This window comes from Pinus tabuliformis, chromosome 9 (genome assembly GCF_031772625.1).
Source record: "Pinus tabuliformis cultivar Carrire ecotype Pingquan chromosome 9, CPIR1, whole genome shotgun sequence".
NCBI classification, from domain to species: Eukaryota; Viridiplantae; Streptophyta; class Pinopsida; order Pinales; family Pinaceae; genus Pinus; species Pinus tabuliformis.
Genome location: NC_142307.1, coordinates 1,421,592,581 through 1,421,611,103, shown reverse-complemented (window position 1 = coordinate 1,421,611,103; position 18,523 = coordinate 1,421,592,581).

Genomic DNA, 18,523 nt, shown 5'->3' with positions numbered 1-18,523 from the left:
CTGAAGATTCCACATGGGAGGATGAGAATTTTATGCAGAAGTATCCAGAACTACTCAATCGTTGAGGACAACACTTTTTTGAAGGAGAGGGGCATGTTGGGTCCCTATAATACTAGTGATTACCCCATTACTATTGTAGTTATACCTCTTATTTATATTGTTGTGCCCCTATTACCCCCATGTTGTTATTTCTGTGCCCCATAGAATCTCTCTATTATTATTTTTGTGGCTTTATATTATTATTGTTAGGTCGGCTGGATTATATTGTGACTCCTTAGACTCCTATATATAGAAAGGAGGTTTTGTCATTTGTATCATCCAAGAATTGTTCATTTATGTAATGTAAAGGAGGTTTCCCCCTTGAAGAGGCTGAATTCTAAGGCGTTGATCTATCTTTTCTATCTTTTCTTGAGCTGGTTTCATAACACAGCTTCAATGATGTAGATCCAAGGCCCTTGATTACATAACTATTGTTTTCTCCTAGCTCCACTACATGTGATGATGGTTCCCTTGGTAGAGTATGAAGTTTTCCACTTTCTCCCATCATATATCTTGAGGTTTCACTATCAATGATTTGTGTATTGTCATCATCAAGTGTACTTGTAAATGAAGCCAAGAGTCCTTCACTCTTGGCTCTCCTAGATATATTTTAGATTATTCTTCTAATCTAGTTTCCTGTAATTCTCATGATATTGAGACCCATCTTCAAATAAATCGTCATTGAGGGAGTAACCTTTCCTTCCATTTCTGCTTTTCCCTTCTTTAAATGATAGCCAACAAAGTGATTTTCAACCTTCTTTGACCTTAGCCCTCATACCATGTTTAGAAATAAATGCTGATAGGAATTAGGGTTTGATTCATATTTCTTTATAATTACTTGTGAATTATGTTGGCTTCTTTTACTTCTTTATTAGTTTATCTTTCATCAAGAAATTACCAAATTAAATTTACAAGAACAAGAGATATAAGATGTAGGCACTCAACCAGGGGAAAACCCATTCCAACTCTTCCACTAGTAAATTCAAATCAATATGAGACAATCCAAGACCCTTTAGACCTAGACGAAGACCTCCTCCAATCACCAATTCATCCCTTCCTTCCAATACATGACCCATGTCAAAGTCTCTAATTGACAACTTCCCGGTAACAACTACAATCCAAAATTTTGACCCCCAACTACAAATTTTCAGCGCCCAACAACAGAATTTCAGACCTCTAGTAGATTCAAAATTTTAGCCCTAGCTACAACCCAGAAACTTCGCATGCGTGAGAGAAAGGTTGCCCAAAAACTCGATTTTGATCTTCCTATATTCTTGCTTCCTTCTCCAGCCACTTCACTCTTTTTTGTCTACTTCTCTTTCTTGTAGATTGAACTTGTTGAGTGAGTGCTCCAAATAGGTTGAGCTGCCTCTCTATATATAGCCTTTCTGCTTGGTCGAATTATCATAATGTAGGTTGACTTCATGGGCACAGGGCCAACTTGGTGTGGAGTCACAAATTACCTTTTTAACTAAAAAATAATTCCTTTTACATGATACAAAAGCCCAAGAAGGGTCTAATAAAAGTGAGAATGACTTTATTGACTCAAGGCAAAACCTAGGAGCCTTCAATGGAGGCTTTGACCTAGAAAACATTGAACCAAGCATGAAACCTATGCTTTAATAAGTCATTTTCTTTAATAATAAAATTTCTTTTGACAAATATAATTATGAAGAACGACACTAGTTACATTCTTCAACAGGATACCACCTGAAGAATTTCTTGGATGGGACAAGTCAGAGGCACTTGAAAGAGGGATTGGAAGAAACAAGATCCCGCCTTAGCTTTCTCCTCAAAAGAATGTAGAGAGGCTCCATCTTTAGTTTTAATTTCCCATATAGTGTTCCTTTTCTTTCTGTAATTTTCATATTGATGAAAAAATGTATTGTTATCTCCATATTCTATCCAAACTACATGAATTTTTAAGCGTCAACATTCTTCTTCCAAAAGTAGAAGTGAATGTTTTCTTTATTCAAAGGAGTGTAGATCTTGTAATGGCTCTAATGAAACAAACCTAGAATCTAAGGAGTCATGTATATCTAAAAGCTTCGTTTCTACTTCCAACTATTCCTTGTCTAGTTTAGCATGATGGACTTTTTCCCAAGTGTGAGGATCCCTCTTGATGGCTTGGATATTGCCCATAAATTGGGCCACATATGTATAATAATAACAAGGGAACCAATTATGACCAAGTAGAGTGGATATTAGTTTGATAGTCCTCCTATTGTAGCTAGGAATGGTTGAAGTGAAAGGGGTAGCAATGTGAACTTCCACTAGGACTGATATGGAGGAGGATAGGCATATGACCAGATAATCCTCTCATTATTACAGAAGATTTGGAAGCACATACTAAATTCCATAGGGCTTCGATGATGAGGAATCTATCGATCTTATTTGCAACTTCACTACCATATGGTCAACCAATTCACCATATAGCTAAGAGCTTGACTGGATCGATGTCAATTAAATGTTGAATTGTTAGGAAATCAAGAAAATAAGCACTTTGAGGATCTAGATGAGGGTTTCTATCCCATACGTCTCTTAGGGGAATCATGAAATTTAAGTCACAATCCAATATTGTATTAGAAACTGTGAGAGTGCATGCTAAGACCAAATCTTCCCAAAAGGAGATTTGATTAGTATAATGACCATAAACTTAAGAACCGAGATATCATAGTCTAAATCATTCATTTTCAATTTTATAAGAATAGTAGAGGGTAGAAAAGAAGAGGAAATCACAAATAAATTGGGGCTCCAACTAGTGATGAGTTTGCCTGAGTTTCTACCCATGTCCAAGTAACATAAAGATCAATCCTTCAAAAAACATTTTAATGAATTTCTATTTTTCTCCATAAGGCACATCATTTCTTGGATGAGGATGAGATTTGGCTTGTGGCTAGCAACTAGATGTTTTAGGGATAATATTTTGTAGCCACTCCCTAACCCTCCAACATTAAAGGAGAGAAAAATAATTTGGATACGGTGGAAGGGGATGTGTTAACTCTAAAGGCCCTAGAGATGGGAACTTGCTTCCCTTCTTGATTTTGATTAAAGCCTTTTCTTGTGATTTATGTAAATTTTATTTGCGGCCAACCGAATATGGGGTTGGGAAGTCAGGAAGAGGCCCTTGCTTGAAGGAGGAAGCACTTGTAATTTGGAGTGAGAGTAGATGACATAGAATTTTTTATCTTCCAGTGGAGTAATAGAGGGTGACAGAACAAGGGGGGCTGGGGAGATCAAGATAGGGAAGGGATAAGAGGGTCAATAATGAAGGGAGGGGGTGCGGGTGAGGGGATGAGAGTTTGGGGGGGGTGGAATGGGAGAATCCAAAGTGGATAAAGGAGTTGAAGGGGGAGAAGATGTAGGGGAGGGAGAGGCACTATAATAAAGATGAGGGAAAAAAGGGGGAGGGAGAAAGGAAATCATACCTAAAGAATCTATTAGAGTTGTTGCATTGCTAATTGGAGGGTCATTTGAGTCTTCCAAAGAGTGATGTCATGAGGGAAGAGATCTTAGAGAATGAGAAGATTCCTTATTAGTAGCTTGTTTTTTCCTAAAGGGATCATCTAAAAGCAGAGGCATTTACTAAAAAACTTCTTGTAGGTGACCTACCTCATGACATTGAAAGCATCGAAGGGGGGATTCTAATATTATATCTTCTAAAACCATTCACACCCTTCCATCTCAAACTCCAAATTTGCAAGAAGACCTTCCTTTAAGATTACCTCAACTTGTATACATGCCCATATATGCTTAGGTTCTATGTCCCATCCTTGTTATCAAGTGATAAAGGAGCCAATATTATTTCCTATAGCCATGAGGATCTCTCCTTTCAAAAAAGGGTTAAAATTGAATGACCACTAGCTCCCTAAATGGGTTAAAATTGACCAAACATGGATGAAGGTAAGACCTGCCTTACCCCAAAACCATTGGTGCCTCATGATTCTAAAGCTATCCTTCTCAAACTAGAAAATGAAAACCAACTACCCACAAGGAAGCATATGAAAGATAAGAGACTAGCTAAGAAATGGCTTCCAATTTTCTAAGAGCCAAACCTTGATAACAAAGAGTTTGATGGGGCTTCCATTGAAGCATCCCTCTAGGGTTTTACCTCTGTAGTCCAAAACCTATGAAAGATAAATATATTTACCAACAATAAAGCCTATCAAAACCTACCATTTCAAAATGCACTTCCTTCTCTTCCTACCTGAACCACCGATTAAACCCTAAGCAGATAATGATGGACGGCCAACAAAGGCGCTTGGAAGAGAATATGGATTACATGGTGCTTGAGGGGCAGGGGCACGCGGGGGTGTAGAGCCAAAGATGGAGGAAGAAAGCAAATGGGGAGTAGTGGGGGAACTATATGAGGATGAGGAGAAAGGAAAAGGTTGGTGCATGACAACTGACATAAATGTCTCAAGAAAAAAGTTCGAGGCAAGGGAATTTCGTGATGTGAACTTGTGTTGAGAGACAAAAGTAGGGATGGGGATGGGGTTATACATGCGATCAACCTCGTCCTCCTCCCAATATTTCATGATGTGAGTGCTATAGATGGTGGGAGTCCATAAGGGTGGGGATATAGACAACCCAACAAAGTATACAGGGAGCTCTAAGGAAAGGAGGAAGAACAAGGGAAGCAAAAAAGGCAAAAAGAAAGAATAATATGCTAGGTCACACCTGGAAATATTCCAAAACCCTTGGTCTCCAACATCGCAAGAAAAAACCACAGACTGTGAAGGTGGGGCCATAGGGGCCAAGAGCCACAAATCCATGATCAATGGGCTTAATTCTATGATAATAAAAAAAATTATGATTAAAATGAAGGAAATTATAACATATTCTTTATATATAAAACAAAATTATATAATTATGTTTATGTTATAGTTAATTATACTAGTTTTTATCATATTTATAAGTTTTATTTTCAAAATAATAATATTATTAATATTATAATATTGGGTATTATAACTATATTAAAATATTACAAGTACATGAAGTTATAAATTTAGTGTTTTTCAGCATAACCTTAAATTAAACTTGATTAATATATGGTTTTATATACGAGATTACTACATATAAATATATGAAGTTATAAAGTTAGGTTTTTTTTTTTTTGGTTGGGGGGGGGGGGGGTGGGGTAAGAGGTTATAGTGCACCTGGTGTAGTATTTATGGTCTCATGTATGGGATTAAAGTTAGATGTTATTAGAAAGCCCATGTTGTCATTGGAGGTCACCTTAATAATGACTACAACGAATTGTGGATTTTCAATGGATATTATCTAGAGTGAAACCACCTATTAATCTTGGAGAAAGACTTAAAATTGTTTTTAATGGATAAGAGTTCATCTTCCTTGAATGTAAGGGTACATGTTAATAATCCAAGACTTAGAGGCATATGGTAGGAGAGGAATTTTACCCCCTTATGAAATGTTATAATTTTAGGTCGCATGGTTTTCCTTAAATAACATTGATAAGTTAGTGTGCTTTAATCAACAATAGTCAATGATAATTGTACTTACTACTATTGACAACTAAGTTTTTCTACATTTCACTACCTTTAAAAAACAAAACAAAAAAAGCTATAAAACTAACCATTCTATGATATAATTTATAGTTGTTATAGCAAAGAAGTAGTAAAGATGTTATTAATTTTTATTAGTTATTAACTTTAACAATAACATTAGTAGGGATATTAATTTCAAGCTTCATTTTATAAATTTAGAAGTTTATTGAAACTATTAATAAAAAAAAAAGAGCTTAAAAGTTATAATGACTTATTTGTAAACATACTTGTTTAATAACATTGAAATATAGCTAGAACTTATCTTCCAACCATAATCCCTAAGAAGGTTATTTTGTCGCTTTTCAATATTAAATGCTTCCTTGAATCTATTGTGATAATGATTAACCTTGGCTAATATTTTGACTTCTTCAATGAAAATATGATGCTTCTTCTTGTCTGAGTGTTTGGGTAATGCAAACCAATAAACACAATTAAGTTTAATATTTTTCCTTGTAAGGTGATTAAATTCTTACAAAAACAACATAAGTAAGATGTTATATCCAAGAATGAATTTATGTAAATACTTCCATGAATGGTAGCCAAAGAGGGGGAGGAGGAATACCTCACTCTTGAACTATTTGGCCTACCTAGCTATTATGAGCTTGCAACAATTGGATGGAAGAGGGAAGGGAATGGGCTATCTAAAGTATTTCAAGGACTTGCACACTAGAAACAATTATATACTTCCGCAAGGATCATAAGAAATGACTAGGAATTCACATAAATAACATAATATACTACAACTAAATTCATGAACTTTCATAAAACATAACATGGGGGCAAACCAATACACAATGATCTCATATATAGGAGGAGCAAAAACCAAGAATTATATTCCATTAGCATGGTAAATAAGTTTATAGATGAGAAACAAATTATAGTGAACATAATGGTTCCTCTAACTTACCGTCTTGTCAGTTCATCCTCCTAGACTTCTCTCTTCTCTTTCCTTTTCTCTCCAAATGATGATTAAGCAGCATGACCATTCCCACAATATATTTAAGCAAATGGAATAAAAGCTCAATCTACCAATGTGTAGCATAGAGATGCCATAAAACAAGTTTTTGTTGTAATGTTAACAACATAAACTTGCATTTCTCCACAATGTTTAGCTCTCTGCTTAAGCCTCATATATATATAGTCTCTAATTATGCTTTGAATTATCCTAGTGTGGGAAACCAAAGGCTTTAACCTAACCCTAGAATGATTCTCAACTTGATTAAGACATACAATGTTCCAAGTTGGCCTAGCGTGCATATTTCATAGTTGGCAATCTGTTACAAGCTCATGGAGGCTATTGGTTTTTTGTTGACAACATGGACTTTTATAGGAACAATTGCGTCACAAATGAAAATTGTTTTTACTATCCATGTTGAGCTCCTTATCGAGGGTTTGAGCTTGTTTATGACAAATGTAACATTTAGGGGAAAGTGTTTGTATTCTTTGGAATTTCCTTAAGATTATTTCCCTTATGTAGTTGCTCATTCGATTAGAAAGATGACTCGTGTAAAAATTGAGAGTTGGTCACTATGTGGTCTCTTTTGTGTTATGAAAACGAGTACAACAAGGAAGTGAATATGGATAAGTGAAAACTAGTTAAGTTTTGCAACAAGGAGCCTTCAAAATGGGGGACTCAAGCAAAGAGAAACCCTCACAATATCAATGGTTCATCATATGTGCAAATTTAACCCTTTTGGACAAATAAAACATCTACACAAGCCTTCATTTGATGAGATAATCAATTGGAGCAAAAGCTCCATGGATGGACCCTCAACAATGGAAAACCTAATTTAAGGATCACATGAATTTTAGAATAAGAATATGTCATCTAAAATGGTAGAATAAAAGGGTGCATGCTAACATATAGGAGTTATGCCAATGTGATTTAAACACTTTTTATAGTGTGGTATAGTGGTGAGGATACAAAAATTTGATATAACAATGTAGCTTTTTGGAATCAATCCAAGAATAAAGTGAACATATGATATGTCATAAGTATGTAAATGTATTTGTCGTATGTATGTGAATATGAGCATTATATTCAAGTAGTTCTTAAACTTAATTATTGTTGCTTGAGAAGTCTAAGATTTATTGTTATAAAACCTCTTGATGAAGTCCATTTGTATATTTTTTATTTGAGATGAAAGAAAAATACATTCTTCACATGCTTTCAACACCAAAAGGAATATATTATTGAAAAATGAGGTTCTAGCCTCGTAAGGCAAAAACATACTAGCAACAAAAGACTAGACAACAAACAAAACTAATGATCATCAGGTTGTCAATAATTAATGACTCTAAATATACCAAAATAAGCATAGTTTGTAAATTATTACAGCCATTCAAAGGACAACAAAGTGTCTTTAAAAATCATCTAAAGCATTAGACCATATGTCTTGTAATGTGTCTTTGTTAAATTCTTCTAGCATGTATACATTTTCATCCAAAAATAAACTTGCTTTGGAAAATCCATTGACTTATGTATTCTACTCCCTAAAAGGACAGGGAAAGTCAATCTACTGAAACATTAATGCTAGCATTTTCGAATAGCATGCCAATGAGTGAAGTGAGTTGTTGACAACATGTATAAAACCATCCATCCAATTGATTGTTAATAATGAGTCCTCCATAACTTGTAATAACATAAAATTTCAAAGAAAATTTCAATAAATAAAACAGTGAGTTAAACTCATGTAAATTATTGGTACCATGACCAAAATTTGCTTTGAATCACCCAAATTGTTTCAACCACAACCATAATTTACTTTAGATAAAAAAAAAAGATACGAGAAACCTTTTGATGAATCCATGCCAACATGAAAAATAATTAACTAATAAAATAAACAACCATGTTGTAAATATAAACACTGATACCTTACACAATCAAGAAACACATTTAACCTTGTAGTGTAATTTCCCCTCTTATAAGGATGCACCCATTTTCTTGTGTGTAAAACCAAAGTAAGTATGGAACATTAATACGGAATTAGTGTCCCATTTGTTTAGGTCAAGTGGTTGGGGTAATGGTTGTTATCACCTCCACCCAGTTTCATTTCTTATGAGGGACATGTTGACCTGCTACAATATGTTTTCTAAATCATAAATTATTAGTAAATCTAACTTGCCAAGGGTTAGATATACTCTTAATAAATCTTACCTAAATTCATTTAATAAAAAGTATGATAGATGATGCTCTCTCCATACGCGCTCTCTCTCTCTCTCTCTCTATTTACATGGATACATATCTTGGGTTAATTGGCTTTATATTCTTCAACTGATTGCAAAACAAAAGGGCTTTTACATTTACATTTTGTGCCAATTTGGTTTGAGATTTTTTGGGATATCTAGCGTGTGGCCTCATCTTAAAATGGAAATGAAATCAATAGTAAATGTTAAAAATGGCAAGGAAACATCAGGTTTTGTGGAAACAAATCATTTGGGCCAAGTCAAAATTGCCTCAGCAGACGAAATAGGGAAGTGGATTTGGGTAAATGAAAAGCAATATCGGGGCATTTTAAGGTGTAGGCTTGTCCACTTTAAATGGGAACAAATAAAAGAAAATAGTTCCATAGAAAGAAAATACATAAGAGCAGTAAAAATAAAGAAGAGTCAACCATTTATAGTCCCACATCTACATCTCTTCCTTGGTAATCAAATCTCAATGTCTAGGAAATGATGAAGGCAAGGACAAGGTTGGAAATTTTGGAAGCCAAAGAACAGGAAAGGGATTGCAAAATTTCAGAGATCACACTATCAAATCAATGTTTAATGGAAGGTAATAGAATTTTAAAAGAATAGGTAACAATGTTACAAGAGGCTTTAGAGACAGGAAAACAAGAATGGAAAAACATGAAGACAACATGGAAAACCATGAAAGAATCAATAATAACAAACATGGATGTGATAATTTTAAAACAACTCAAGTAGATACACAAATATTTCAGCAAGCAGTCCTTTCGAAAAAGAAGGCAAAAAAGAACAAGAGGAAAGACATTCCAAAAGAAATCAAAGCTCCAACTAAGGACGCTAATGGTTACATAAGGATGGAGGAAGAAGTAGATGTAAGTTCTCATAGAGCACAAGAAAGAGAACATAGATAAGGAAAACATAGGGAAACAAACTTTATTATCGAGGGAATAAGAGCCTATGGGAAGAATGAAAGCACTCTCAATTTGACAAGGGACTTTCTGAAAGAGAAACTACATTGGAAAGGGAAAATTTGCCAAGCAAGGAGGGTGGGGAAGATATATGAAGAGAGGCCTCAACTCATAAAATTCATCATGGAAAGCGTGTAAGACAGACATCATACCTTAAGCAAAAGAAAACTCTTGAAATGCTCACACCTCTTCCTAGATGAATATTTAACAAACAAATAATAAGAGGAGAGAAGAGAAGAAGTGGAGAAAATTAGAGCAACAAAAAAAAAAGGGAAAAGAGAAAGTGGTTATTACAATGTTTGGACCTCATGGCAAAATAGGGCAACAAGCTGGAATTAGAGAAAAAACAATTCATTCTATAATAGGGAGGAAAACAACAAGATCAACATGGATGAAAAGGAGTGAAGACTCAAATTTTAGTCTTATGTGCCAAATCACGTAGCAATCAAATCCTACCCAGGTCTATCTAAGTCTAGCTTGTTGGAACTGTATAGGTTACCCTTAGGGGAGGGGACCTAGGTTAGGGCCTATTGCAAAAGGTAGAGACATAATTTGTCTCACGGAAACTCATAAACATGACGGTTGCAAAACTCCTATGTTTGATGGTTATTTGAAGTTAGTAGTTTGGAACAAGGCACTAGAAAATGGCAAAGGGTATGGGGGAATACTAGTTTTAGTGAAAGAAAAAGAAGGCCATCACATTTCGTCAGTGAAAGAAGATACGCATAAATAATATTTATGGTTCAAAATATCAGGGAATGAGAATCACATAAGAATTGCAGCATGTTAATTTTACCCTCAAGTCTGAAAAACTGACAAAAATAAGGGGTTACATAAGAAGGATCTGTATGTATCTTTAAAGCAAGATATTGCCATGTATTCTCAGTAGGAAGAAGTTCTTTTAGTGGGAGATTTCAAGGCTAGAACAACAAATCAACAAGGTAGTATTCTTTGTTCCAAAGATGATCACAATCCTATTTGGCTCACTGAAGAGGAGAATCCCCAATGGTTGAGATGTTTGGAAGATGACAAAGTTAGCACTCATTTTGGAGAGGAGTTGCTTACATTGTGTGGTGCTTTCAACTTAATAATTTGCAATGATCTAGATAGATGGAAAGTGTCTAGGAATTTCACGTGCAACACATACAATGGGGAAAGTGTCATTGACTATGTTATTTGTTCACAAAGCTTAATAAAAAAGATAGACAAAGTTAAGATTGGATAACATATTTGGGAGTTAAAATCAGACCATAACCCAATTATATGATGTTATCTTGGTTAGAAGAAAGGTGACATAGGAGGAAAACCCAATGTTCTTGACAATCACTATCAAGGGGCAAAACTCTTCTAACAAAAGAAAATTGTACTATCTTCAAGACAATTCTAGAGAGATTAATTCAGAAGGAGAAAATTGGTTCCCAAAGCCTCAAAAACCATGGGTTAACAAATATAATTCAAGTTGCACTTCAAAAGCGCAAAAGAGCAAAAAATTGGAAATCATAATCAAATTGTTTTCCTGTAAATGCTTGGTTTGATGAGCAATGAAAAATAGCAAGGAGAACTTTGAAAAGGACAAGCACAAAGAAGATGAATGTAAATTTATATAAGCATATATTAAAAAGGAAAAAATATGAGTTAATGCAAACAAGGCGAGAGGAGTTAATATATATAGGAAAGAATAACCCGAAGCCTTTTTCACAGGAACTTCAACCAAGGAAGAAGCAAAATGAAACTAATGTTACATCTAATCAATGGTTTGACTATGCAATAAAACTATACGAGAAAGAATCAGAGGTTAAGCCTCCCCCCAAGATCAACATAAATACAAAGTTTTTCACGTTACAGGAGTTGGATATTGGAATTAAGAAGTTGAAAACATGAAAGGCAAAGGACTTAGTTGAACTTCAAGCAAAATATCTAAAGTGGGGAATGAACATTCTTGCACTGCACATCATGGAAATATTCAACAAAATCATTGAACAAGGATTCCCAAGAGATTGGACAACTAGCCTAGCAATACCCCTTTTTAAAAGTGGAGACATTAATAATCCTTCCAACTATAAAACCATTATGATCAATCCTATGTTTGCAAAGCTTTTCGGCAGCATGATAGAAAATAGAATCAATAAGTGGGAAGAAGTAAAAGAAAAGAGGGGAAAAGGGAAAGAAAGTTTTAGGTCGAATCATTCTACAGTGGATCATGGTATCACATTGAGACACATTATTGAAAACGTTTCGGGGGCAAATAAGAAGTGTTTTACTGCTTTTTGGACTTCAAAAAGGCATTTTACACGATCCCTAGAGATAAGTTTTGGCGTAGAATGGAAGAACTTGATATTCCTTTACATTACAGAGACGATGTCTATAGGATCTATGAAGAGGTGAAAGACAAAATTGGAACTCCAACAGGCATTTCAGAAAGCTTTAGAAGTGACATTTGAGTCAAGCAAGGCTACCCTTTATCCCCTACTCTTTTTGGTTTATATATTGATAAACTCAAAGAGTGGCTAAATCTGCAAGGTGGAGATGGTGTTTGGTTGGGGGAGTTTATGATAAAGCTTCTTTTATATGCTAATGACCTTATATTGATTGCTAAATCGACTCATGGATTGCAGATGCACCTATATTCTCTTGAGCATTTCTATTGAGCAATGGGGATGCAAGTCAATACCAGCACGACCAAAATGATGATATTCTCTAATAAAAGGAAGCAAAGCCAAGATACGTTCTTCTTTGAAGGCAACATTCTTAAAGAAGTAAATGAATACAAGTACCTCGGGATTGATTTCAACAAGAAGCTTATTTGGGAGGACTTCAAAATAATAGAATTTTAGGAGGGTGGAAAGCATTATATGCTCTTCAAAACAGATGTAGAGAGGCTGAGCTATGGGATTGGGAAATGATTAAAGTGTTTTTTAGCTTCCTAGTTTGTCTAGTGATGCTATATGGGTGTGAATTGTGGGCTAGCAGCACCCCCGTCTCAAAATAGAAACAAATTGAGAAAATCCAAAAACGCTTGATCATGAGCAAGTTCAAAATAAAAAGTTCGATTCTTTATGAGATAAAGTTGAGTGAAACAGGAGCAACCCCCATCAAAGCAATTGCTATCATGCATCTCATAAGATATCTAAAAATAATTGAGTGAATGGGAGTAAGTAGATGACCTAAAGTTATCTTCAATGTGGGCATGAGTTAAAGAAAGAAAACGTGGATGAGACAAAACAACAAATGGATGAAAAAATGGAATATCTACGTCAATGTCTGTGCCAAAAATAGCAAGGAATTAAAGAATTTTGTTATGGAGAAGTTCTGTAAGCGTATATGAGGAAAAGAGTTGGGTAGAAAGAAGAAGTACTATGTTGAGGAATTCAACCTCACTTGTGATTGTTGATAAATCTAGGGCAGCTAGATTAGGGTGATTTCTCTTACTTTGATAACTACTTGAAATGTTCTTTTACTTAACTTGATGTACCTGTAGTTAACTTCTTCTTATCTTGAATATTATAATATTCCTTAATCATCAAACAACTACCAAATAATGAATGGCAATGAGACAAGAGGACATAGAATGTAGGCTGCTAGCTAGGGCCAAAACCTCTCCTCTTGAGAGGAAAACCCACAAGAATTCTTCTCTTCTTATAGAATCTTCAAATGGCGAATTCCAAGACCTAAGATCCAAGACCAAGACTCCTCCAAGACGAATTCAAACCTCTTCTTGATGAACTTGCTTCTCACAAAGTCAAAACCAAGTCGACCTTGCCTTATAGCAGCTATAACTTCTCCTTCAACCAAAATTTTGGACCTTCAATTATGACTGAAACTTTTGACCTAATGACAAAAACCTAGTTTCGCATGTGTGAGAGAAGATGGTGAAATCTAGCTTCTTTCTCCTTCGGGTGCTTGTCCTTCCTTGATGACTCAACCAACAAATTATATCCTTTTGACCCCAATTTTTAGCTTCTTAAGGTGACTATAATTTCTATTATGTAGCAAAAAATGTGCCCTAGTTTCCCTCACACGTGTGAGAGAAGGTGGTCCAAAAACTTAAATTTCGTCTTTCTTTTTGTCTCCTTGTTTCTCCTTCTACTGCTTCCTTTTAGGTCTCCTCTTCTTCCTTGATTGAAATTGATTGGATGCACACTTCAAATGAGTTCGAGCTCTTTTATATATAGGATTTTTTTGAGGTCGAGTTGCTCTTCATGAGGTTGACTTGTCACTTGTAGGACGACTTCTCTTCTTGCAGGACGACTTGGTCTTGGAGGAGAATATTTTATGCTTTTTTACTTACATAAATTCCTTTTACATGATACAAAGTGCCCAATGGGGTCTTTCATACATGACAATGACTCAATTGACTTCTTGACTTAATGGAAAACCCTAGAAGCACTCAATGGGTGGTTGACCTACAAACAAATTGAACTTGAGCATGAAACCCATGTTGCAATAATAATAATAATAATATTTTTTCTTTCTTTTTACAATATACAAGAATCAAGAGTACATTTCATATTTATGAAGACCGAACCTAGTTACCTATTTCAACACTCTCTCTTAACCATGCAGGTATTCATAATACATACAAGGTACTTGGACATTCTCATAATGAAGAATTCTCATAAGAAGAGTCAAATTGGTAAGCCATCTCATAAGCTATCATATTATCTTATATCAGTGCATCTCATCATATCAACCAACATTGTCACATAGCAAGGCCTTGACTAACAACTATATCTCTCCATAAGATTAGAGCACTATGTTGGCGAGATAATGGCTTATATACACCATCATCATTGTCTCTTAAGGAACATACCCCATCCAGATGTTCACAAGGTATGTCCTTCTAGGACCATTCTTGGCTTGGATTAACACATCCTCAAGGAATTTCCTCTTCGACTACTCTTACCTATTGGATGCCCTACCTCATCCTCAAAGAATATCGAAAACCATGTGCTCACCCAGTCCTCCATTATTTCTTCATAAATAAGACAAGAATGATGTGTCTACCTCTCCCTCTCAACTAGGGAGGATCATTCTTATAAAAGGAATATACCGAAGATCCCTCTTACCTAGGGACTTGCCTAAGCTCCCTCTTGACTAGGGACTTGTACCAATAACAACTATTTGCTCTTCAGTGGATATCATGGTACTATCAACTGCTTGCAGATCTCCTTCTTTCAACATCATGCCATGAATGAACTTCAACTTCTTCACCATGGAGTTATCTTCTTCTAAAACTTCTACGCAGGAAATTGACCATCTTCTCCATCACCTCCCTTTAATGAAGCATAGTATTGAACCAGTAGTCATGTCATCCTTTTCTTCATCGGGAAACGTTGAGAATGCAACAAGATGATGGAGCTTAGCAGAAAGAAGTCGCCTTCACTAAGTGGGCCCGTAGGCTATTTTTGGCGCAAAGTCTATTTTTTAGACTATGTCTATTTTTAGACATATGGATCATGGTCTATGAGTTGCAAGATGCTATTTGTGGATGACTGGTCATGTTGGTAAAAATAGATGGACTTCTATTTTTAGACGTATGGGCGGAATCTATTTTTAGACTGCCAGGCTAAAAATAGAACAACCGAATATTATTAGCTCATAATAATATTTGGAATATAAACATTATCTTATCCTCTTGGAGCACTTCAATTTGAGCTACAGGTGTGGCACATGCAGCTGTCAGAAGGAAATACACTTTTCTTATGGGTCAGTTGAGCTATTGCATGTGGACTTCAGTTAGAACTCATGTGGTTGAGTTTGGTGGAGTTGATTGAGGAGTTGATGGAGTTGTGTTCAATTTGACTTGGTTGAACTAGTTGTATTTAGTTTAACTGCAAATACATTAGTGATGAGTGATGTGAATTAATTTGTTAATTAATTCACTAATTATTAACTCATAAAGCAACTAAAGAATACATTAGTTAACTCAGTGCATGGACATTTTAGTGGAGATAGGTGTTAGAGGTTGAGATTACTATCAGTTGTGACTATAGTTGTGCATGAGATCTTGCACAATCAATGGATTGAGTATTGCCAATGAGGATTGCGTGGTTCAGCCAAGGGAAATACGAGTTTGGATCAGCCATTCTCATCTATGCTCATGCAGTGGAGGTAGGCAAAGCAGTGGAAGAGATTTGAACTTGTGATTGATTCAGATCTGAGCTAGTTTTGTGTGTAACAGGTGGAGATAGTACTCAGTACTTGTGAGGAGTATTGTACTGTGTATTGCTACATGTTATCAATCATTATAATATACAGATAGTGTGGGGTTTTCAGCTGTATGCTTTCCCTGGGTTACATACTGTGTTAATGTGCACATGCGATTGATGTTTCATTGTTTTTAATGCTGCTAAATTGATGATCAACGTAGAGGAGGTTATGCATTATGCATGTATTCCGCAATAGTGTATAATCGAGATAATCTCTGTGAATGAGTGTCAAATTATTCAAAGTTTCTACAGGAAATGACCTTCTAGTCCACATATGGATGTTCTTCATACAATTACCTCTTCCAAGTCATGTTTATTTCAGTATCTTCCACCCAATCTCATGAGTACTAGTTGTAGCTGACTTTCTACAACCCTATTTTAGTAGCCCTATTACAAGCAAACCAGATGCTTTCTTTCAAAAAATTAAAAAAAATGAACATCAGATCAACATTACTTTTTTATGATGGCCCTTTGTCATAACATTGACTTCTTGTAACATCAACATCCTTTCGCATACTATATGAATCCATCTCCAATACATACATTACCAAGGTTCTCCTTTTATAACATACACATCAGGGTCTTCATTCCTTCTTCATGGAGATGTCATGCCTAATCCTTCGTGTTATCATATGTTGATCACTTATCTTATCTTATGCGACTATAGATACATCTTTCACTAACTCTTCTTTCACCTTCTTCACATATTGTTTTTCAGGATCTTCTATACATAGTTCCTTTATAATAGGAACCATGATTAACAACCACCTCATTTTTTTCATGAAGTCATATCATGTTGATAATATGTAGAAGATTTCTAGGCACATTGTCTACATGCCTTCAAGTATCATTCATAAGGAAGAGTCCCTTCTTCTTCAATCATGCTCATGAGATAGAGCATTCGACCATTCTATCTAAACTATATGATGACATGAGTTTATCTAAATATATACATACCTTTTCCTTCTCTTGGTCATCTAAAATTTCTTTTAACAACTTCCTCTCCTTGCTTGAAGATGAAAGTACTTCAATCAACTTGACATGCTGCACATATTTTTCATCATGTCACAATCCTTCTAAATTGTGGATCTTGCATTAGGTGGAATGTAGACTATCACTTGCTTCTTCTAAGTAGAGGTGAATCTTCTAACAAAGATTCTAATGGATGATCTTAATGATCCTCATTCTGCAAATGCTTCTTCTCTAATGATGATGATGTGTGATAGCCTCTTATCTTCGTATCTTACTAGTGCCTTGCTTCAATCATTCAAACAATTACTTTGGTTATCCTTATATGCTTTTAATGAATATGCCATGAGCTACTTCCTTTCTATCATGTACTATGACTGCTTCAACCACATAAACTTCTACTTTGGCTTATCCTTTCATGACTTTATGATGATGTCATCTCAATATTTTCTATAATTCATCCTATCATGTTCGTGATGCGTTTTATCATGACTGCTACTTTCTATAAATTGAAAAGAACTAACTATATGATGTTATCTTAGTCATAATATAGGTCTTTCTCTTCCTCCTTCTTTGCCTTCTTCTTTTCAGGTTGTTCTACTTCTTTAGTAGCATGGGCTTCATTTCTTTCCTTTCTTTTCTTGTGGTCCTTCTTAAGTTTGGGACAATTCCTTTTGAAATGTCCATGTTCATTACATTCACAACATTGAATCTTAGACATATTAATTTTCTTTTGAAACTTCTTTTGAGGCTCGAACTTTCCAAATTTCCCTTTCTTCCTTGCAGTTGTTGCATATGCTTGAGTTTGGTCACTTGCTCCAAAGTCATTCTTCACCTTTAATCTAGTCTCTTCAATTTTTCATAATGACCATAAATCATTGAATGGGGTAATTTCTCTCTTTCAGTAGATACTCAACACAAAGTTTCCCCATTCATCAGGCAATGCATTGAGTACTATGGTGATCATCTCTCGATCAAACATTATTTTTGCTAGTTCTAGTAGTTGGTCTCTTATTTGAGATACCCTCATAAGGTATGAGGCTACCCCTTCTTCCTTTGATACCTTCATCTTGTATAGTTCAGTTCTTAAGGATATAATTTCTCGTGTAGTGCTTATAAAAAACAATTCTACCGATTTTTCATAGATTTCTTTCAGTGCCTTCAACTTTGCTACATAAGGGATGAGGGAATCCTTGATTGCTTCAATAAGGATTCTTTGAGCCCTTATTTCTCCTTTCATTTACTTTGATAGTGCTCGAGATTGTTCTTGAGGAGGTTTGGTGATTGATCTCATGACATATTCACTAACTTCATTTTCTATGAGGATCAAATCTATTCTCTTCTTCCATGCAAGGTATTTCGATTACACAACCAATTTGTTGTTCTCCTCGTAGAAAGAAGTCATTGTAGACTGAGACATAAAATATAGAATACTTACTTGTCAAGTGAATATGCTCCTTTGATGATGATATCTTCCACTTGATGCCGTTTTGATGATGTTGACTTGATGATCTTCTTCAAGATTGGTTGAGATGTGATCCTTTCTTTAATGAGAGGGAGATCACTTTGATTTGATGATGAA